Source organism: Equus asinus, chromosome 5 (assembly GCF_041296235.1).
Source record: "Equus asinus isolate D_3611 breed Donkey chromosome 5, EquAss-T2T_v2, whole genome shotgun sequence".
Lineage (NCBI taxonomy): Eukaryota > Metazoa > Chordata > Mammalia > Perissodactyla > Equidae > Equus > Equus asinus.
In genome coordinates this window covers 6,878,989-6,903,551 of record NC_091794.1, presented here as the reverse complement: position 1 = coordinate 6,903,551, position 24,563 = coordinate 6,878,989, and the positions used below count along the sequence as shown (strand labels likewise).

Genomic DNA, 24,563 nt, shown 5'->3' with positions numbered 1-24,563 from the left:
ATTCACATGTTGAAACCCCAATCCCCAGTGTGATTGCATTTGGAGGTAGGGCCTTTAGATAGTAATTAAGATTTTATGAGGTCATAGGGTGGGCATCTAATTCAATAAGATTTATTTGTGTCCTTATAAGAAAAGATACCAGAGTATGCTCACTTGTGCGGTTGTGAGAGCTCTCACCAGAAACCAGTGTACCCTACCAAACCTTCATCTCACTCTTCCCAGCCTCCAGAGCTATGAGAAAGTAGATTTCTCGTATTGAAGCCACGCAGTCTGAGGCATTGCATGGTGGCAGCCCAAGCAGATTAATACAACCAGCATGACTGAAGTCGAGAGTGGAGTGTAGAATTCGGGCCAAGACGAAGCAGGTAACAGCCCCTCTGAAGAAGATTTGCTTTCATATCAAGACCAAACAAAATCTTGAAAGGTTTTAAGAATGAAAATATGATTAGATTCACATTTTTCAGAAGAATATTCTAACTGCAGAATGGAGGTGGACCAAAATGTGGAACTGTTGGAAGATACTGCAGAAGCTCAGGAAAGAGAAACTGGTAGCTGGGATGAGAGTGGTGGGGGAAAGATGGAGAGAAATGACCAAGACAGGAGATGTTCAGGAGAGGAAGCAGGGAGTACTTGCTAAGGAATTGGACTTTTTGACATAATATTAAGTGAAAGAGCCAAAGGCAAAATTAAAGATTCATTATGACGCAACTAAAACAGAGAGAAACATAGGGTGGAAATGCATAAATTATAGATAACTTTCTCATTTTTCTACTTTCTGAGATAATAAAAATGTGGTTATATTACATTTCTCTTATTTAAATAAAAATAATATTTTAGTATAACTGCCACAAAAATTACTGTCAAGGTCACTCCTCAAGGGTAATTGAAATCTAAGTACAGGTTTTGCTCAGATTTTGTGTAAAATTAGTACAGCCAAGAGAGGCCTGGCAGTGGGAATTATGTCTGACATTTAAACGGGCCACAGAGAGGCCACAGTGGCGGGAGAGCTCCAGCCCCAGAGGGTCCGCGCAGAGCTGAGAGCAGCTGTCATGAGCAAGGCTCCCAGCTCACGTTCTCCAGGGAGGGCTCGTGTAGACAGGTAGGCAGCTGTGCCTCTTTCACTTGGGGCACGCTTTCCAAGCCCTCTGAGGCTTCGAGCCATTTATGCCCTGTGCAACGAGGGTCCTCACAGCATCCTCCGCAGAAGTGTGAGGACGCAGGAGACAAGGCAGGTAGACTCCTTTGAACACTGTCTGTTGTGTGCTCAGACTGATAGTAGTAGTCAGTGGTAGTGATGGTGGATTAGCCATTATTAGTAGCAGTACTAGAAAGAGTAATAGTAAAAGTACTGCTTCTCTCCACATTGAGATTTTTTGTGAGGGAACATTGGTTTATAACATTAGGCATTCTGATCTTTTAATGCCCAGTATATGGCTAAAGTAAAACGGTTTCCACCTTATTTAGTTATGAGATATAAGCTTAAGCTGAGAGAAATTATTCACATGGTGTGGGAGAGAATATCAGTTTCCTGGGCTTTTAGGAATAGAAGTTTGTGGAGTTTAGCTCAGGTCAGCAATTCCGGAGCTGACTGGGCACGCTGGGCAGCATTTGGGACTCCTGTGAGGTAAATCTTCTGCTAAGATGTCGTCTGCTAAGATGTTGTCTGTCGTCCTCAGTGAGAATACTTTTCTTTTTAACCCACAAGAGCAATTTGGGAAACAAACAAAAGAAGGTAAATCCTTGCAAAGTGTCATCCAAGTTGTCTAGAGAGCCTTAAAAGGTCAAAGGTAAAGGAAACAGACGAGTGATCACGTTGAGAGAATGGGTCAGGGTGATCCTCTAGCAACATCAGGGCACTTATTAGGTGAGCACTATTTTTTTCTAAGTTCTGTTATGAAATAACTTGTAATATAAATAAAAGTGTACCTTCTGAACAAAGGATGCTTTATCCTCCTGGCTGGCCATCACATAATGGACATATCACAAGTTGTTTCTCGAAAATGCATTTTGGATCCAAAGTATTGAGTACCAAAGTTCTGGCTTTGCCTGTCGGCTCCGTCTCCTGGGCGTGGGACCCGGAGCCGGTTCCCCAAGGACTCTGAGCCCTCGCCCGGGTCCTCGTGCACCAAATGAGGGCACAACCTCTTCTTCCCACCATGGGTGTAAGAAGATTTAAGAGACACAAAATAGCGAAAAGACTTCACAGATGAGTTTACAAAATGCTAGCTGCCCTCTCCCCTTTCTTAAACCTGTAACTGTTTTTGGAACCTGTTTCAGAGGAAACAACACAGCAGCATGTAACAGAGCAAGACATACAGTTTCAGATTCTTTCCAGTCTCAAATTTATCTCTATATGGGTGCAAGAACAGGAGCTGGATGATTATTTTGTAAAGCAAAACTTCTCATTTAGGATATAATTAATATGTAGACACGATTAGGAAACACACAGAAAGCAGATTTGAGTGACATCTGATGGATACATTAAATCCAAAATTAAAACTACAAGAAGTCATTTAAGTTCAATGTTTTATTACTCTGTCCCTTTATCCTTTATTCAGTTTATCTGGAAACCTCTCCCAATGTTTATTCAGGGAAAACATTTTGAAAGGAGTATTTTAATGAGACCATTTTTGTCCCCAGGGCCTTGCAGAGTGACAGGTTATGGAAAGCATAGATAAATATTGTTTGAATTGAGCGTATAAAAATGGAAACATTTTATTAGCTTATCGGTGTCTCACATTCAGTATGAACTAGTGAACTTCTCAAAGTGTGCCCCAAATATAAAAGTTTAAAAGAAGCTAAATCACTATGCCCACTCTTCTTTTCAACAAGAAATTTCAGAGATGTCATCCTATAGTGTTATTTTTCAAGCATCTCTTGCTTCTACATTTCCTTAAAAGTTTTGAAGTAAGCAGACAAAATATTTTGCTAAGTTTTACAGTACTAAAGTGCTCGTTCATTTTGAAGAGTCTTTACACTTTTATCAAGGCTCTCTGTGTCTACCTAAGTGTGTATGTCTAGTTAGAAGCTGATGTGCCATAATCTCCATAACTGAAAAAATTGTTTAATCTACAAATTTTTTTTGTCTTATAATTTTCTGGCTCCTGAACGAGTACTGATAAATGACAACCTCCCATTGTTCCAAATACCAAGTATAACATGCATCTGTCTATGCCTGCATTTAGTATTGATCCTTCAAATGGAAAAAGAATCTGTAGTAAACACGGGGAAATCAAGAAGGCTTTTAGACGCAGCAGTAGATTCAAGGAGACAGGGAGGCCAGAAGTGGTTTTAAACTGCCTGGAAATTACTGTGCAGTGTAAAGGGCTAGGAATCCACAATTTGTTATTCAACCCAGTTCATATCATGAAAGCTGTCAGATCACTGATACGCCGTGCTAGTTTTGTTGTATTTGTTGTTTTTAACAGTTTATAACCTTGTTGTGCAGCATCGGATGGTACAATGGTTCAAGTAATTGCATGGAGCCTTGGCCTCAGATCATTAGCAATGCTTTCTTCTTTCTTATATCTTTAGGTCTGTTCTACAAAAGCTTTCAACTTGGAAAAACAGCTCCACTTTGTGCAGAGTGTAGACAAAGGGGATTGTCTTGGGCTACCACTGCGGCAGAGGAGCCTCTTTTCTTGAAAAGGGCAGGTGAGAGGTTACCCTAGTTGAATCATTTAGTAGCTGCCTCTTTTTAAATGCTTTCTTGATGGAGGGGCCAAAATCTATATTAGCACCTCTGTCCTTAGCAACACAGTCTTTCAAGTCAAGGAGCTTTGCCCACGAGTCTTCAAGGACTCAACAGAGCTCACTAAGTAAATAACAGGTATGTGTGAATTGTGACCGTCTAATGGATTATGTTGGATCAGAAGTAAAGGAGAAAAACAGAGGAGCTGGCACCCATGGACAGTTATACAATGTCTGCATGCCCCCTCCCAGCCTGAGGCATTCACCTCTGTTCCGTTTGAATCAGAAAGCCAGTGCGCTTTGTCCCTGTGAGTCAACTGATCTGTGAAAGTAAATTCATCAAAGGCATTCTGAAAAGAAAAGTTAACAGTATACCGTGCTTCTCAAAATCTCTCCCCTACATCTCAGCAACACCCCACAATCCTGCCATAAGCCCACAGAACTAAAGGTTGAAGGAACAAACAGGTGAGATGGACAGCATTCAAAACGTGGTCATGCAGAATCTGTACATGCCTCTTTGAGACTTTCTAGTGTGAGGAGAACTACATGATACAATATTGATTTCCTCAAAAAACAATGTTTTCTACATTTAGTATATTGTTTATCTCTATTTTCTACATTGTTTTCAATCTAGTTATTTCATAGTTGCTTCTCTCCTTTCTCTATCATGCTTGCTGGCAAGACTTACCTTGCTTTATGTGCTGAATCAGCAGTTACTTTAAATGTATCAGCAACGAGCTTTTTTCAAACTTGATCAATTTATTTTAAAATTCATCCAGGAGAATGGAAAGGTGACGTGATAGCTATCAGTTAGTGTGTTCACACTGTGTGCCAAGTCAGGTATTGAGGTAAGCACCTTACCAATATTAAAGAGGAACAGGAGGCACTGGATCGGATAGGAAGACATGTTTTTCAGCTACAGTAGTTCTAACAGCTTGTCAGAGTCAGCCCCAGGCACACGTGGAGTAGAATTTGATTTAGATGATGTTAGAAAGCCCCACATCTACATGTTTCCTCCCCAAAATACCTTGAAATTTGACTAATCGAGATCCATTCCTCGGACTCTGTCATTATTCCTTAGGAATATTTTAAGCAGAACCCCCTCAAGTCCTACTTCCTTCTGGTGCTCTAAATCTCCTTCTCTTTGCTAAATCCCCTACTTTCCGTTTTCACGATGCTCACTTTGTCTTTCTAGTATTTTTTGTCTCCTATAAGTTAATAGCCTGCAAAGGCTATTACAAAGTCCCTGGACCTTCTGCTTCTATCAAAAGAAACCCCACCCCACCCAAAAGAATATTCAAATTCTTTTCCCAGAATGGAAAAGTCCAGGTCTTACAGAAATTTTACCTTTGGTATAAAATTGCTAACTGTCTTAAACAGTTGGAATTGATTTAGAAGAAGAATCCTATGAATCCACTGGAGGAGGATGTCAGCGTTCAGAAAGAAGTAGAACTGATATTAAAGAGCTAGAAGGAAACTTCGCCCAGAAAGAAGAACTAATATCATCCCAATTAAAACAGCTAGCAAAGGGCATCGCAGTGCCGCTCAAGATGTTGGCACACATGCAAAGATCTAAAGCGAAGGAGGAATGGGAATGTGTTAGTGGAAAACTTCTTGACTGAAGGGAAGTAAGCGGGGCTGGAGGATTTGAATTTGAGAGGAATTTACGGCAAGTCTGTGATTTTGTAACATTATGTTTTGTTCTAGGCAACTGGCCTCCCAATATGGTAATCATCATAAAGGAGTCAGCTCTAATCTATTCCTTGACGCAAACAGAAGATGGGAAGAAATCCAAGAATTTGGTGGCAGACTTTATATGAACCACATTCTTCTTTACAGAGAAGGTTTGGAGTGTTTACTCTACCAGGAGGTAACCATGAGAATGTGATCTATAACCTCCTTCCTGAAAACTAGTCATGTCCCAACTCCCAGGCCGGCTTGGGTAGACACTCTCAAACTACCCAGTCAGCACAACTTTAAATATAGTGTGTGCTTCTACTCCAAGACTTCCTTACCCTCAAAAGGACTCTGATGTGGCCCTGTGACTTCTAATCAGGCACCTGGTCAGTGGGTTTCAGTGATGCCCAGAGGCTTTGAGAATCTGACTTCGTCCTTTTCTTTTCCACCTAAATTTCCTGACGTGGTTTCTGTTTTGTTTCATATTTTTTTTGTCTTAGGAAGCCCATTTCCAGGTGCCTGGGATTCTGGCGCACACCTTGTCTTCCTAGGTGTATGTCTATCATCCAATTCAACAGCAAGCCTAACCCCACAAGACTGAGTCCCTCCTTTCCATCTGCTCCATGGCTGGCCAGACATGTGGACCCCTGGAAAAGTGCTCCACAGGAGAGCCCAGGAGCAGGAGAAGGCTACTTGGGGATAGATAACCATTAAATAAGCATGTAAGGCATGGTGACTCGAGAATAAGTAAAATGCATGGAGGAGAAGCAAAAGAGAGTTCTGGTTTTCAGAAATAATTAGAGAGACTTCTAAATGGATTCAGGAATAGAGACATTTGTATGTTTTGGACTGAATCTTTGTTTCTCCCCCAAATTCATATACTGAAATCCAATCCCCAATGTCATGGTATTTGGAGGCAGGGCCTTTGGGAGGTAATCAGGTCATGAAGGTGGAGCCTCGTGAACAGGTGGAGGCCTTTATAGGCAGAGACCAGAGAGCTAGCTCAATACGAGGAGCCGTCTGCAAACTGGAAGAGGGGCCTCATCAGAACCCCACCATGCTGGCACTGTGACCTGGGACTTACAGCCCCCAGAACTGTGAGAAATAAATTTCTATTGTTGATAAACTACCTTGTTTATGGTGTTTTGTTATGGCAGCCCAAGCTTAGACATTTCTTAGCAGAAGGGCCCAAATAATAAGATCATGAGAAATCTGCAATGAGAAAGAATGAGAAGTTGTACTGAGAAATGAAGTCGGCTGCAAGTCACTCCCACCAAATGTATTTAGTTGAACCGTTTTAACCCCTGCCGTGACAGAAACCATCAGTGGCCTGCTCTGCTCACTTCTGCTATGCCCCGTAAACCCCTGCATGCAAGACGATCTGTCCTGCCCTTGGATTCCCATCACCAGGACTAGCCACTCAAAATTTGTTTGCCCATTGTAATTTTTTTTAAGATTCTGCCAATAGCTTCCTCTATTTTATATAGATTGATATACATAGGTTGATAGATGTCTGTGTGTATAGCTACGTCCTCTATACCTATATGGATATATCTATACTATATATCTATCCCCAAGACAAGGCCTGTGTTCTCCTGCTCTCTTTCTTTCTCCTTCTCTTTCTCCCTCCTTCCCTCTACCACCTTCCTCCTCTCTCCCCGTCTATCTCTGTGTCTCTCACTGCCCAGATTTCAGAGAACCCTTTTGCTGTGGACCCCGTTGGTCAGGATCTTCCCTTATCTTGCCTATGTCTAAGTGAGGAATAAATGTTTGGATTCCCTGCAATCACTCTCTCAAGTGTGTTGTGTTTTGATATCCTATACCTTTAAATGGCAGGCAGACCTACTGACCCAGCAAATGGTCACGTTGTTTCAGAGCAGGTTCCCTAGAAAGCAGACTGATAGGAGATCGGCCTGCAGGATGTTTTTAAGATCAATATCCATGTGAAGTGGAAGGAAGGAGGACTGAGCAGAGGAAGATGGAGGGCCCTATGCGGTCACAGAAAGGGCTCAACCACCCCCACAGGAGCTCTAAAGGGGCCTAGCCCTTCAATGTTGCCCTGAGTCAGAGCAAGGGGGCTGGATTTGAGACTGCCCCTGGGAAGGGGTGTGACTTTGGGCGATACGGGTCTCTTCAGCCAAGGCAAATTCCTACAAAGACTAGATGGTTGAGGACTATGTGGAGGGAGCAATCCCAGCATGTGGGAGACGTCTTTCAGCGCTGTAGGCAGATCTGACTTACAGCGCAGCATTCACTCTAGAAGGACAAGCAGTGGATATGATTTAATGTGGGCTTGGATGTGTTTTTGGGACACAGATCCTCTCCCACCTCCTCTACTCTCTCTCTGTGCCAGCAGGGGAGGTTCTGGCCGGTGGCAAGCAGAAGTAGCCAACAGAACTTCCAGACTTAAGATTGCCAAATCTTCCCCACCTGGTGGAGGTTAGTGTTTCAAGATGGCAAAGAAGAGTGCTGTGGACCCTAGATCAGCAGGGAGCTGGCCCTGCTTTTTGGCAGAATTCTAGGAAGACAGCAAGAGAAGAATCCATGTGGTATTTCTAAAAAGAGGGAACATGGACATCAGAGTACCCAGCCTCATGAAATAATTCTGCTGGGAGAAGAGCCGGATCTGAGTGGGCTGTGCAGATGAGCACAGAGGACACACTGGTAGTTATTTGTGTGGTCACACAACCATTGCTAGAGGGTGCCCCCTCCCACTCCATCAAGAATCAGTGGCATGCCTCAAACCCTGCCATCTCTGCAGGTGGAGGGAAGCCCAAAGTGCAACAAAGCTTGAATATCTTAGCAGCCTGCAGGACAAAGGCTTAGAATCAAAATAATGTTGTCATGGACAATAGGAAAATACAGTATTTCTTGCAAATCTAAGTTTCTGACCTGAGGTCTATACCTAGTTTAAATCTATACCCAACTAGCTAAGAAATAAAAAACTGTTACCGTGCAACTCCTCTCACCAGTATAGAAGACTCCATGAGATTTTCACATCATATTTAAAAATTGTTCCTGACGCAGATGGACAGACAGTCTCCATCGGCAACAGAAAGCACTGCAGTGGAGGGACGTGGGGGAGCTTGATATTGCTAGAGAAATGAGAGACAGAAATTGTTCTGGCAAGTCCAAACAACTTGAGAAAACACGACGATATTGATCCAAGGAGAAGGATAGCAGAAATCCAGCTGAAGGGGCCAACATTTGAGAGTTCATCTAAAAAACGGGAGTAATCACATAGGAAGTATGGGCTATCAATATTTAACATCTCCCTTAGCATTTTAATAAGAATCAGCTATGAAATAAAATTTTTTAAGCGAATAAGAAAATACCTGGGTACTTCTGCAGGCAACCACATGTCTATTTTTCAAGGAATGACAGAGCTTTTGCTGTGAATCCAACATAGAATTGGAGTGTTGGAGATTATGCAATAAAAATCTATTATGACTTTAGCCTAATGCATAAAGGACAAGATTTTTTTCCATTTGTTTTAGCTGCCTGGTGGGTCTGTGGGATAGCAGATTTTAGCACTAGGGTATTTATAATTTTCCAAAGGAATGTTCAATTGTGTCAACTCAAAGTCAACTCAAGGTGCCTATTTTTAAAGTTTCAAGCATACATTATGTCTTACACAACAAGTACTCTGGCAAATCCATGATATCAGCAGAAGAGAAAACAAGGAACCTTAAAGAAAAGCTGAAATCATAAAGATAGTTTGCTGGCGAAACTGTAGGTAGAAAAATTTTGAATTTACCCTCTCAAAGTGTTCCTCAAATTATTGAAACTTCTGAGTAGAATTTTGATATGGAACCTAAGAATTGCATCAGAAAGATCAAGTGTTCTGCCAGCCTTTACATATGGCAATTTTGTTCGCATTCCATCAGAATCTACCTTTTATGAATCTGAGGCAGTGTTGGAAGAGCTATCAGCTCCTTCTGGGGTGAAGGGAAAAGAAATGCTGATAAGCGGCTAGTGGAGGTCATTCAGCAGCCGGATATGGAAATCAATAAAACTGTGCATTTAGGTAAGAGAAGGTTATTGAACAGAAATGGCCAGATTGTCAGTAAGGTTCTATTGAGAGAGGTTTGTGTTCAAGTCAGAGTTCTCAGAAGCCCTCTCTCACGTCATGCTCAGCAATGACAGCAGCGACGTGCAGGAAAGCAGATGGAAGTTGGCACCGTTTCAAAGACTGCAGATTGGAGGCAATGTCTTTAAACTACATGTAACTAGGAAATTATGAACGAGTCTTTGAGACAGAAAATGTCAACCATTTCCTGTTATGCTACAATTGGTTTGATTTATACTGACTTTATAAATAGTAAAATAAAAGGAAATGTATGTACTAAAATATCAGAGCAGAATAGGAATAGTTCAGTGAAGTTCTCAATTACAAAGAAAGCCATTTCTTTTAGAATGGAAAATGACTGACATTCAATCAAGAGACAAAAGTAATAAGTAAGTCTGCCCTTGTCTTACCACTCTGTCAAAATGTAGAAAGCATTGTGATAGGCCAAAAGACCAGTAGACGAAGATACAAAATAAATAATGCAGGGCAAGTCGAGCTTTGAAAAGGGGGGAGAAAAATCCTAATTGCAATTTTTCTCCATTGTTCCAAAGCCAATCTTTCTGTTCTTTGACGGATCTGCTGATAGTTGATTTTGCTTCTGACTGTGTGGTAATCAACGTCTTGCCCCAGGCATAGCTGGGTAGAACCCACGCTTCTCTGGGGACTCAGTAGGGAGGCCAATAGCAAAAACAGCCAAGTGTTAGGATTTAACATGTTGACTAAAAACTCAAAGACAGCAGCTTGGCGGGAGTGCTGGTTTTTCTAGTCGGGAATTGTGCTAAACAACACAAAAGCTACTTGGTTTATATAGTGATTGAGTCAATGAGCCAACCCACTTGGCATTTACATAGCATGTTCTCTTAAGTCTATCTTAGAATTACCCCAAGCCATGACTCAAAGGCTCTTGCTGTTTAATGAAAACAGTTGTAAATGAAGCCTCCTTGCTGTTGTAAAATTACCAGAACTTAGCATCTGTCTCAGGAAGTACGTTTGAGTGTCATTTTCTCTCATCGGAATCCATGGTTCTGAATGACTCAAATAAGTAATGTCGTTTTCTTCCTCTTTCTTTAAGAGTGAATAGTATCCCATATCCAGGAATATAATCATGGATCATCTCCCAAGCTAGGTAAATTCTGGATATTCAAAAGGTTTAAAATATATGGAGCAGTCCAGCCACCTCTCGCTAGGCTTTTGTCTGGTTTTCCAAAGCTCTGAAATCTTTTAGAGAGGCATTTAATAGTATGTGTCCAGTTTCCTTCAGAGGCAGTTCCTATTACAGGAAACAGGTAAACCCCAGAGAGACCAACACGGGAGTCTCTTCTCTCAACACCAACAGAGTTCGTTGGTATAGAAAATAGGGATTTAAACTGCACATGGAATGTGAAGAAAAGTAGTCTTCCTTACAAACCACAAATAAAAGTTTTAAAAAACTATTTTTGGAGCAAACTTGCCAAATAAAAACATTTCTGGACTAATTAAGGAGCAACCTTATTCAAAAGGATAATTTGAGGGGGAGCGTAGCTACTGGAATAAGAAGAGGGAATTGTTGCAACAGGAAGAACGCTGTGACCATAAATCTTTAACAGTCTCAAGAGTTCGGCAAAAAGGACTTTTCTTTCGTCGAGAGGAGTTAACAAGGCTAGACAGAGCACAGGATGCCGGGGAGGGGGTGAAAGAGTGGTGGGATCAGGTAGCAGATAAGAGAAAGTTTCACCCTGAAGCCAGCCTGTTTGCCTATTTCCCAGGAGGGGCCCTTATGGGAGGGCCTACTGGTCAGGCTGAGGGCAGCCAGAGTTAGGCACGTGGGAGAAGAAGAGAATCCTAACCAAAATTGGGTTGACAAGTACTTTGTTCCAATCAATTAGTGGGGACAAGCAGTTCAGCTTGTTATTTATGAGGCAAAGAGAGGGAAGTTGGAGGGTCTGCGTCTGGCCTTGTCACGGGTGAAGAAAGGAGGCATTCCAGAGCCTTATCTAAGCTCATCTAAGTCACCCAGGGAAGGGTAGTTCTTTACAGTAAGAGGTTTTTCCAGAACAGATAAGGGTGAGGGGGTTCCTTTCAATTTCACTGTTTACCAGAAGCACAGGGCTCAGGGAAAATTCAACATTGTGGTCGTCTATGTAAAGACATTTTATGGATACAAGACTTGCTCACCTTGGATTCCCAGTCTCTAGTGAGGGCCTGACACAGAAGAGACTTGCAGGGTTTGCAAGGGTGAGATTTCTTATCTTCTACAAGCAAGATTATGAACCTCTTGTATATTCTCAACTCATTTCTGCCTTGGTCTAGAAATGTTAACAGGCAAAAGTCTGGTTGTAGGAATATAAAAGAAATGAAGTGTTCCCCAAGCTGTCTTAATAACTTTAAAATCTTTAAAGTTAGTACAATCTTATTTTAAACGTATTTGACAAAGAGTAGACAGGGCCCTGTGATTGCTAATTAAGATCACAGACCACCACAAAGGTTGGTTCCTCTGGAGAAGTGTGAATTGATTTTGCATGAATACAAGCCAGGTTAAATAGACACAGGAAACCACCTCTGCAGACCCTCTGACTTCTCACCCAGAGACACCGCAATCACCGTGGCCACACTGCCTCGGTAGATAATTGAGGTTATTTGTTGTGGTTACTGTGTCACTTGTGTTACTCTTATGCTCTAGTTTCACACTGATCTGATCTCTCCACGGACAGAAGGAACATTAAACGTACCCAATTGACCTTACAGATTCCTTCCCGCCTTCCTGCTAAAATAAAGGCCTTTTGTGGACTTCAAGAGTCTCATGTCACTGGAGATGACAAAGCAACTGGGGGATTCAGGAAGGAGAGCGGAGGCTCAGACAAAGCAGCGCAGTTCTTAGGGTGGAGAAGAGATGCAAATGAGGTCGCTTGATTTCTTATTTCACTCAGCCTTCATGACACATCTTATCTTTAATGATCAAAGTTTTATAGAAGACGTTTACAAATATCTTTCAAAATAGTGTTGTTGAACTGAGCCCTGAGCTTTATCCTATGTGTTTTTCAGAGTCTATGAATGATAATTTCTGCAAAATCAGAATTTACTTTTCCATACATCTGGTGGTAATGGAATAGCCAAAAACAAAGAAAAAGAAGTTCTTAGGTTTTGTGATGATAGGTAAATCGTTTTGTTCCAGCTCACCGCTAAAGATGATCATGTTTCTGGCAAATACTTTTGATCCTGAAAAGATAGGGCCTGACTTCCTCAGTGCGAGAACAGGAGTGCTGCTGTTGTCAGCTGCTCTCCTCGCTGCATCTCCCCCTCTGTCTCTTCAAACCCACACCCCAAGTGACTGGATGAATCAACAGGTGCCATAGGCTAAAATGCCCCCGGCACCTCCCTGAAGTACTTGCAGGACCACCCAGGCAAGGGGATTATGGGAGACTTTATTGGTGACTCACTGGTGTTGTGGACAAAAGGTGAAGTGGTAGCTGGGGCTCAGAAACATGAATCCAGACCTGCTACTGGGACCAAGTGTTCCCTCAGACATTGATCCCTAATATCCACTTGGATTTCCACTTCTGAGACATATACACACACAGACATTGTATGCTCTCTAGTGAATGCCAAAATGATTCCATTGTAAATACCCTTTTTAACTATTTAAACAGAGAACAATTTCACTATCTTCAAATGTATGACTTTCAGATAGATAGATAGATAGATAGATATTTTTTTTTTTTTTGCTCCCTTCTCCCTTTGACTAGATGCCTGATAATTCCAATATCATTTCTCTCATGGATAGATCACTCTCCTGAAAATGAATACTGGGCTCTGGTGCACTCCTAACGTTTTGTGAGTCCTTCACCTAATTGATGGGAGGTGCGTCTCTTAACCTACTGCCCAGGTCCCAGGGCAGATTATTAGCACGATTGCTTTGATGGATCTTTTTAAGTGCTCCTCTTGGGAAAGATATTTGAAAGTCACATTTAAATAAGGATCCAAAAATTACTGAACATTAATTCTCTTCTAGTCTCAAATGCTATTTCTGGTGAAGGTTATGGGGGCAATTTTAATGGGAGAAATACACCATTATTTAGTTTCCCCTGATTCCTAATATGCAGCAAAGGACTTTTGCTAATTGTTTTCCCCCCTGAACTTCTCTAATGATATAATGGATTTTTTATTCATATTGGAAACAAAGAATGACATGAAAGAGAAAAGAGGTAGAGCTCATGGAGGTTTCTTCTCCGTCTTCACTCCAAACACAACACTCAGGGAGGTGGCATCTTGATCAAAACATTCGCATGACTTGCAATTTAGTGTTCTATCCAAAAAAATCCTTTCCTTTTTCTCTCCTCTGTCTTATCCTCTACTGACACATTAGAGTAAAACCAAAGGAGTCTTTTCTCATATAGAACTATAAAGTGGAAAAGAACCAAAATCCAATTCACTCCAAAAAGAAGATAGACTCAGAGAGCATAAGCAACCTGCCCAAGACACAGGCTTGTTAGCAGCAAAACCAGGATTCGAGTGCAGGTCTCTGGACCCCCAGTGTCTTCCTCCTGCATGAGGCCACTTAAGTATAACTTGAGAATTGGTCATTTTTTAAAAAGTCAAGCATATCTGCTTTCCCACTCTGCCTTAAAACAAAAATTTAAAATTGAATAGGTTCAGATGCCAAAGGGAATAATTATAGAATTGCACTTACATTTAAATTTTCTAATATGTATAGTAGAAGCTGATAATGGAAGAAAAACAAAGGAGAAACATGAAATTGAAAAGAAAACAAATTTGAAACTTTGTTAAATTTTAAAAAACTTTTAAGTAAATAGATATATTCAGAAGAACAACTAAAATACTAACTAATGGCAGAGGAAGATATTAAAAATACAAAGTAATGCTAAATGCAACTTTGCAAAGTATTTCTACTGTCAGGAAAGCAAGAGGCCAACGAAGGAAGAAATGAGAATACTAGTGGGTGAAACTAGAAATGAAGATACTCCGGATGGCAAACAGCTCATCTATTAAACAGGCAAAGAGGAATATAATTCACATATTAAACCAACACAAAGTATCTGTCATCAAACATTGATTTTGCATTTAAGCATCATAAGGGACCTCAGTCAAAAAGCAAAGATCGTTAAATTCAGCCAACATAGCAAAACCACAGAACTGGAGGGAAATGATCATAGAATTTTATTTCAGGGAAAAAAAACACAATGTAACAGTTAAATAAAACGTTGTTTCATCCTTCTGTATACACATGTGAATCCTATTGTCTTCACAGGGTGTACATGCATGTCCAGAAGAGCCACCACTTTCTCCTTAAGCAAGCCAACAGGACTGTGGGAGGAGCAGCTCGCTGGTAGAGATTGTAGATGGTATTAATGAAGTCAGGACACAGACAGGACTCCTTCGAAGATACTCATCCTCATTGGAAAAGGGTTTTGAGACATGAGAAGCCATGGAGCCCCTATTTAGCACAGATTTACATCCACTCCTCAATGAAGAGAACATTGAACTTGCACGCCAGATTTTAGAATTTCTGTCACATGTCCCTACAGCAGTAGGAGACAGGGACTTCCTCAGGTAAGCCCTAGTGCCTGCCATTTCAAAGGTACAGCATTGTCTCTTAGGCTTAAAATTAGAGTTGAAATTATTTATACTAAATCTTCTAAAGTATGTATTCCACAACCTTTTTCAATTACATAGAACACAAACAAGAATTCCACCTTTCTGCAGAAAGATGCACACACCTGTTCAACATACATCTAGTGAATAAGACACAAAATTACATGATAGCTTTTTCAATGGCTGTCAGCAAATTCCACTACAGAAAAGTGTACATAACCATAACTAATGGAAAGAAGTAAAGTTTAAAGTTTTCCGGAGGCATCAGTGTTAACTTAGGGGACAAATGCTAATCACATACTAGGATTTGACCAGAAAGTAGTTGGTTGGTAAAAGTAGGCAATTCGAGCTTTATTTGGACTACATCCCAACTAGTCTGGGGCTATGGAGTTGATGGATTCTTGTTCAAGGATAGCATCTGCCTGCTGCGGAAGAAGGGAGGGTAGGATCTAGTCTAATGCTCTGGCCACATAGTGCAGAGGTTGCAAAGGAGCTCTTTATGCCAGGATACCATGACTAGCTTACTCTCTGTGTTTACCTTGCAATCCCAAGCGAATGAGGATGTGGGGGATTTCCTGGCAAAGCTAGGAAGATGATATGACCTCTCCAGATCAGCCCTTGGATAAGAAACTTACCAAAGACAGAGAACAGAAATGAAGTCACTTTGGAATCTCTTGTTGGATGTAAGTGGGCGGATATTCCTGAGATGGTAGAAGAAACCTCATTGAGGAGGACAGCATTCAGGTGCCCTGGACATGATCCTGGATACTAGCTGATTACTGTCGAGGAAGCAGGCTTTAGAGCAGTGGTTTTATTCACAGTTGACTCCATAACCTTATGTAAACAGGTTATGAGGTCTTTCTTACTTTTGTAACACTCTCATTCCTTTTCTTCCTATGGGTTTTGCTATGAAAGTGTAAAAAAAAGAAGCTTTGCCTTATGTGTTTGGGGTACATAATCCTTAGTTCACCCACAGGGCTATGTCATGCTTATGAAAGTCACCAGTCAGTACATTGAGTTAGTTAGGGTGTAGTCTCAGATGGGTCATTGCAAGTCCATCCTCCAGTTTTGGGGGGTAGGGAGGGTTAGTGTTGGGGGACGGGAGGGAACATGAGAACAAGGCAATCCTTTGAGGAGCATAATAAAGAAGCAGTAACTGTCGTGAGAAGAGTACTCTCTTCTACAAAAGAGCAGCTCCCACTTCTGGAGCTGCAGATGGTTTTAAACTCAGAAATACTAGCATCTACTGCATGAGGCAACAGAGCAGAAAGAAGGAATGGTGGAGGCAGCAGAAACACAGGCCAACAGGAATCGTGTAAAAGAACCCAGGACCAGGCCTGCTAAGGAGAGGGACTGGTGTGTTGGAAGCCCTCAGTGATGGTATTAGTTGAAGACAAGAAATCAAACCCCAAAGCCAAGCTCGGTTAACAGAGAGCTAAGCATACCCTCCTCTGTGTTCTCAAAACGTATATTGCAGTGCCTCATAAATGACAATTACTCATCTACTTAACTGTCTCCCTAACTAAAGCATGAGCCTCTGTAAGAGCTGAGAACACGCCTTGCTCATCTGCCTGTCCCCAGCACCTCACATAGAGGCACACTGAGTAGGAGAAAGGACACAGTGGCGGTACTGAGGAGACCACGTGGTAGTTCCACCTCTGGCTGTAACCAGCTGTGAGACCTCGGAAAGTCATGTGATAATTCTGACACTTGGCTTCTTTATTGGCAAAATAAACCTATTTTTCAAGATTACTCCAAAATTCTGTTACTTTGAAAGTAAAATCTAGCTTTTTTTGGAAGTTTGCTTAAAGTAGCTAAGTACCAGTCTTTGCTAGATTCAGCACCTTCAAAAAGTGGTATATGTTAAAACCCCTAGATTTTGAGATTTTTAATCATGTTAGTAAATGTACCAAACACTTAAAATTAACTCAGCTACTACCTCAATGATATAGTGTTCAATGAGTTGTGAGAAATACATTTTTAATCTCTCCAAAATGAAAATGTACTGTTCTTACCATGCCCATGTAAAAGCTGTAAGGTTGTTAGTATGTCACACTAGTTTAAGCTCTGATTGGCAAAAGATTATTAAGGTTATGCCTTAAGTTGATGAGTTCTATTAATCTTCTAGGTGATGCCTTTGTAAAAAAGAAATAACAATTGCAGGTATCCTGAATGTCTCTATACTTCCAAAATGAGGGAGTTTTATAAAGATTGGGAACATTTAAAATGAATTGTGTAAGAGAATATTTATTTGCTTAATTATCTATGTAAGCCATAGTATAATGAAAATATTGTAATTGTGCTGCTTTTCAAAGAAACACTAAGGAGAAAATTGTAAACATCATGGATGGGGAATTATACACACAAAGACTAACAGCTACAATAACGTTATTCAGAACTCTGCTAGTAATTTGCCCCTTAGGGGGTAAATTTGGAAAAATGTGTATAAGGTTTAATCATGTGACTATCACTTAATGGGTCTTGTATTGCAGAAACCACACACACCACATTGAACATTCAGTAATAATTATTTCTTTTAGTTATTCTCCTGGTGGCTTCTCTAGTATCTGTAATTGCCATGTTCTCAAAAACAGCATTCTTTGTATGGCACCTGCCCAGCAAGTAAAATGGACTGATGGTTACAACATAGAATTAGCAATTAGAGATTTTTTTTTTCTTTCAACATTTCATTACTGAGGGCTTATTCTAAAGAGGAAAAAATAAAACGAGTAGATGAAGTTCTCCTGTCTTGAGATCTAGGGATCTCAGTTGCGGGAGTCATTTTGCCAAGTGTTTTAGTTAGGGATTATTTGTCAGATATGTTAGAGAAAATGGCTTGCTTTTTGGATAGAAGAGTTTTGTTTTGGAACCGTGCTGATTATTCTACATTCGCCAGTTCTTATCCATTCTTTCTCTTCTCATCCTACTCTTTGCCCCAGGAGACTAGCCCATGTGCATTGCATCTCCCAGACTCACTTGTTAGTGAGCTTCCAGTTGGGTTGGCCAATGGCACCAGCATGTAATCAAGGGCTATGGCACCACCTCTCTGTCAGTAGCTGTGCATCTCCAGGACTGCAGCTTCTCCTCATGGCGATCTTCCTCCATGACTCCATCTCTCATTGGGCCTCCGTATTTCTCTTTACATTTCTTGTCCTTTCTACCCCAGGGGAGTTAATTGAATCCTTCTGTTGCTAGTCTCTGGTGCCTCATTATCCCTATATTTATCCCGTGAGCTATCTATATCTTTGAAGTGCTACTTTAATAGAAACCTCATCATTTGAACCATCTGAGGAGAATTTTGTCTTTTTTCCAAGACACTGGCCATAAGTCCTAATGGCATAAGCACTTAGCAATAGTCAATGATAGGTGATGTTTAACATGTTTTAGCATGTTGCTTTATTATAGGTCAAATATTGCTATTACAGTCATCTGTGCACTGTTTCTTTAAGTAACAATGTACTGTGGTGGATACCGTGGAACCCTACACAAAGATGTAAATGACTAGAGTAAGCAGAGAGAAAAAGTCTTTGCCCTTTGCCTCGATTTGGGATAAATCTGAGGGCCATCCCAACCCCAGAGCTTGCCATGGATGCCTAATACTTCATTAGCTATGTCGTTATGAGTCAGTTTCTCCCTCTGCCCAATCTTACAGGTGTATCTCTTGAGAGCAACCCCCAGTAAATCTTCTGCATGAAATTCTCAGTCACCAAGACTGTTTCCAGGGAATCCAGTCTAAGTCATGCCGTGACTGGGGTCAGCCTAGACCTGAGCTAGTAGAATATAGCTAAATCCCAAAACTCAGCAAAAAATTAGACCACGACTATAAAAATCAAATCCTCCTATAAAGTCTCATGAAAAGAATTGCTATAGCCATTAGTGCAGCTACCACTGAGGACAGAAGAGACACTTTCTCCCATCCAGCGTCAGAGCTCTTTTTACTGGGTGCCCCCTAAAAATGACTAGAGTCTCTAAGATAATTGTGTTAAGTTCCTTCAGGGACTAGGTGGGTGGAAACTTGTGTTGAACTAGTATGATGTCCCAAACCATCTCTCCTGTTTCTGATCTCTGTTCTCCCTTCTTTCAGGGACTGTAGCTGCTCTTGCCTGTTGCAATGGGTGGGGTCCATGGAATCAAACTAATGCTTAGGTTCCTACAGGAAGCAGCCAGCTTCTTACGACTCTAAGGAGTGAAGCAAACTCAGTCTTTAAGGAGAGCTGAGCAAAAGCAATTACTGAGTCAAAAAAGGCCAGAAACAGGTTTCAGGTTTGAATTGCAGAAGCAAGAATATTGTTAGGGATGTGTTGGGGCAAAAATAGGTCAGCAACAAGTGAGAATTCTAGGTGTCTGCCACAAAAAGTCATGGGCTTTGGTGACTCTCCTAACAGTGTGTTCACGAGGGTGGATGGGGAAGAAAATCAAAAGGCTATTTCCTTCATCACAACCCTTCTCCTCTCAATGATTCCTGGCGCACAAATCACTAGTATGCTGATGACTGCCTTCTAGGAGCAGCCAGGGAGGTGTGGAGAAGCTACAAACAGGGTCCTCAGTGCAAACTATGCAGTCCGCTCAAATGGCAGAGAGAGCCAGAACCTTGGGAGCGGTAAACCGGAAATGAGGATGGCAGGATGAGGGAGGTAGGCACAGAGCTTTCAATCTATGGCAATGTAATCAGCATCAAGAATGAATGTCAGCATAATATGCATATAAGATAACTGGATATCTGAAATTACATTTAAATGGATTAAGTCCACTGAAAATGATCAATAGTAACTTTAAGGCTTCTTCATAAGATCAACCTCGTACAACTCTCAGAGGCTCCTTTCCACACGGAACAGTATAAAATAAAATTAAAACAGAAAAAAATGACCACGGTTCATGATTGAAAAACCCCTAAATGACCAATCAATTTTCTTTGGAAATGTATGTTTGAATATCATAGCTTAAAAGCTTACATTAGTTTCTATTTCAATGCTTGAAAGTCAGCAATAGAATAATGCAATTTTCTTCGCAATAATGATAACCTTTCTGTGCCTAGTTAATGTAAACAAAAGATAAAAACCGCTCAATAACACAGTGTGCTTATTTACCTCCCATTCTCCTAGGCAGATTTTAGCTAAATACAAAAGGTAATTTAAGGTTAGCCTTTCATGGAAATGCTCTTTCAATGAAAAATAAACCTATTTTAACTAATACTCATTTTAAACAGATTTAAAATTGAGTCCTCTTTGAATTCAGGCTAACAAATTAGGTTGATTCTAAGTACTTGTACTCCGAATAGATTTTTAGAAAAGATTTGTTGCAGCAGGCCAGATGTAGTGGGACTGACCCCACAAGCAATGGAGATTCAGAAACACTAATAGAGTTACTCACAAAACAGTCTAATGAACTGTAACTAACTGTAATAACCATTTTGCAAGGTGGTTTCTGCCCAATTTAACCACATCCGTGGAGGTAATATTTTTAGGAAGGGGTGACTTTGAAGTCTTTTTTCTTTTTAGAAACTGTCAATAATCTTACAGGTCTTTCAATCTCATAATGCTCTATGTGGGTGGTCATGTTTTCCCACAACATCTCAATGAAGAAGAGCAGATCTGTGTTTTGTTCTCTTTGGGAAGTCATTGAGAAGTCTAAGCAGGAAGCATATGCGGTGCCTTCCATGACATGCTTCCTCCATGGAAACCCATGCCCATTATAGATGGGGGGACGGGATGTGAAAGCCTGAATTCTAAGATGGCTCCCAAGATTCCCACCCCAATGTGCACATGCCCTGTGCAATTCTTTCTGCTAGAATATGAGTGAGATCTGTGAATACGATGGCATAGCTTCTCCCTTGAATAAGCTGTGTTACTTGGCAAAGGCGATGGGATAGTCACTCCTGCTAGCCTTGAAGAAACAAGCTGATGTTGTAGAGAGGCCTACATGGCAGGGAACTGGGCACTGTCTCTAGGAGTTGAGGGCCTCAGTCCTACAATTGCAAGGACATAAATTCTGACAAAAACCACATGAATTTGGAAGAGAATCTCAAGCTCCAGAAAGAGAATCTCAACCCCAGCCAACACCTTGGTTTTAACCTTGTGAGACCCTGAGCAGAGAACTCAGTCAGGACTCCTGATTCACAAGACATAATAAATGGATATTGTTTTAAGTTGCTAAGTTTGTGTTAACTTGCCACACAGTAATAGCAAACTAATACAGGGTGTGGGGGAGGAGGTACGGTGGGGATCTTGAACAGTATTAATGACTATCCTGTTTTATGTATATAAAATATTTGGTGTTTTTCAAAACTGCCTTTGCACAGGCCCTGATAGCAAAGGATGAAGCAGTATTGCACAGTGGCTAAGAGAAGGGGCCCTGGAGTCAAGCTGTAAAGTTTGAATTACTATTCTGCCACTTAATTACAGTCTGAACTCAAATAGGGAAATTAACATCTTTGTGCCTCAGCTATCTCATTTATAAAATAGAGATAATAATAGTTCCTAGGGTTGTTGTAGATATTAAATTACCTAATCCATACAAAGTACCATGCTGGGCATATAGTAATCATTCAGTAAATTTTATCTATTATTTCTCAGACGCCTGGGGTAGATGTGAGGGCTCTGTCTCCAACACCAGCAGAATAGAGTTAGGATACTTATATTGCAGGAATAGAAACTCCAACACACTGGCTTGAATGAACACAAACAGAAAGATTTTTTCTTTTTGTCTCAGGTAATAGAAAAATCTAGTAATGGGATGGTCTCAGGTACTGACTGGCCAGGACACAATGTCATCAGGGTACAGCTCTCCTTGCCTCTTGGTATACTTTCTTCTGTGTGTTGGCTTTGTCCATTTTCTGATGCCCCTGATGGTAGTGAGATGGCTTCAGCAGACCCAAACTTCAAATCCTTATACCATACTTGGTCTCCAAGTAAAATAAATAAATAAAAAGCCTCTTTTTTTCCAAGAATGCTAGCAAATGTCTCCCGTGTCTCAACAGTTTTGACTGAAATACATACACACCCAGAACCAAGCAGAGGGGCCAGGGAGATGGGGCAGGATTCTCCGACTACACCAGTCATAACCCTTCCTTGGAACTGAGAGTTGGTCAGTTCAATCCTATTCAAAACTTATGCCTGAGAATTGAGAGTATGAGGATTCTCCCCTTCAAAAAAGAAAAAAAATCAAGCCGTTTGTTAAGGGTCGAACTGTTTCACCCAAAAAAAGATATTTTGAAGCTCTAAACCCTGGTCCCTGTGAATGTGACCTTAAATGGAAATGGGCTCTTTATAGATGCAATCAAGTTAAAATGAGGTCATCAGGGTGGACCCTAAGGCAAGAAGATTCATGTTTTCGTAACAAGAGGGAAATCTGGACACAGACGCAGAGAGAAGACGGCCATCTGAAGACACAGGCGGAGACTGTAGTGACGCATCTGCAAGCCAGGCAACACCGAGGATTGCCAGCAAACACCAGAAGCTGGAAGACGCAAAAGAGGATTCTCCCCACAGGTTTCAAAGGAAGCATGGCCCTGCAGACACTCTCATTTCAGACTTCTAGGCTCCAGAGCTGTGAGACCATCCAGCCCTGTTGTTTCAGGCCCTCCAGCTGGGGTACCTTGTTACTGCAGCCCTAGGAATCTAACACGCCACTGCCGCAGACGGTAGAGAGGAGCCGGGTGCCAGGGAGCAACAAAAAGTTTCCCTGAGCATCTTCCAAAAAGTAAATGAGGGCTCCTGGAAGTTAAATCACCCAGTAGACACTGCGAACTGTGTGGAGTCTCACAACTAGTTGCGTACTGCACTCGCCACTCCTGTGTAACGCCTCTTGAGCTCAGGGTCGTTGAAAACTCAGTAAATCATATGGAGTCCCTCCTTCTCTAAGAGACATTCAAGAAAATAAAAGACAAGATTGTAAAGGAAGAAATATGCAGGTTTATGACGTGGAGTGAGGAATAACGCCTCAGCACAGAGGTAAACGACCACGGGGCCTTGAAAGAATTTGTTTTGGAAACCATTGCACATATCCCGATGGTCTCAGCAAGCAGTGCAAACAACCCATATCATGGAGAAACCTTAACTTGGAGGAGCTATTGCATACAAGCCCCAGCTCTGCTCCCTCTCAACACACAGCATATGAGCATGTGTGTCCCCGTGTTGGAGAAAGAGAAAGGAATAAGGGGAAAAGCTCGGTCTACAGTGAGCACCTACCATGTTCCCAGCTCGTGTTTTCATTCGATGCTGCAACAAGACTAGAGGCAGATATTTGTGCCTATTTCACAAATGAGGAAAGGACAAAGTTCAGAAAGTTAATAATATACTGTTGTATGCTGAATATTGGCCCAGAAAAGTATCAGGCCCTGATCCCAGGAATCTGTAAATGTTACCTTATCTGGAAAAAGTTCCTTTGCACGTGGAATTAAGAATCTTGAGATGGGGAGAAGATCTTGGATTATCTCGGTGGGCCCTAAATGCATCACTAGTGTCCCTATGAGAAAGAGGTGGAGGGAGGTTACAACACAGGCAGGAGAGGAGAAGGTGATATGTAGGTGGAGGCAGAGACGGGAGTGATGTGGCCACAAGTCAAGGAATGCCAGCAGCCACTAGAAGCTGGAAGAGGCAAGGAACACATTCTCCCTTGAAGCGTCCAGAGGGAGTGCATCAATGCCAACACCTTGAGTTCAGGCAAATAAAACTGATTTTGGACTGCTGGCCTCCAGAACTGTGAGTGAATACATTTCGATTGTTTTAAGCCACCGAGTTTGTGGTAATTTGTTAGAGCGCCTGTAGAAAACTAACACATACACCTAGCTTAACTATATGCTGGGCTCTATTAAAAAGCATTGTGCAACAAACTTAAGAAGTGAGTGATATTACATCACATTTTATAGAAGGGGAAACCGAGGCATAAAAGACTCAGTAACCTGCCAAGGTCACACAGCTGGTGGATGAGGGTTACTAACTACAATGGTTCGCTAAATACTGTCCCATTTTTAGCATTGAAAGTTCTGTATTTCAGGAAATTGCTCCATCCCAAAAAAATGTGGATGGTGGATCACTGTATGCAGAGATTTAAGTCCAGGCAGTCTGATGTAGAGACGGTCTCCTTGAACCACTCTGTCCACATCTTCCATTTCAGTGACTGCCATTTGGGTAGGGAGGCATGACATGATCTGAATCACCCACGACTGGTCCAAAGCCTGTGCTTGTTATCCTATAGCACTCTGCATCTCCGACCCCACAGCCCTAGCATTGGGCAGAAGCTGCACTTTGCAGCCAAAGAACGGAGGCTGCCCTTTGCCTCCAAAGGAATGTGGCAGCAGGATTCCCACGCTCTCCTTGTCAGACTCATCTCTAGAAGCAGGAGAGAGTCTTCATTTGCCCAGAGGGTTCCAGGGAATAAGAGCAAAGTTCATGTTTCCCCACGGTTTCCTGTCCTGAAATAAGACAGGGCTCACTAAAGTCTCTGAGTAAAGAGTCAAAAGTGACAGATTAGCTAAGTCACCTGGCCCGTGACACTGTGACTCTAACCTCAGCACTGTATTTCAGACCAGGCCAATCTA

The 24,563-nt window shown here is 41.6% G+C and overlaps 1 long non-coding RNA gene across 1 annotated transcript in view; it reads right to left on the bottom strand.

Annotated features, from left to right (window-relative positions):
- Positions 1-23,263, bottom strand: part of LOC139045396 (uncharacterized) — a 60,003-nt gene extending 36,740 nt beyond the window's left edge. Inside the window, exon 1 of the long non-coding RNA XR_011503723.1 lies at positions 23,212-23,263. This is a non-coding gene — a long non-coding RNA (uncharacterized lncRNA). The remainder of the gene's footprint in view (positions 1-23,211) is intronic.
- Between the last annotated feature and the right edge of the window lie 1,300 nt (positions 23,264-24,563).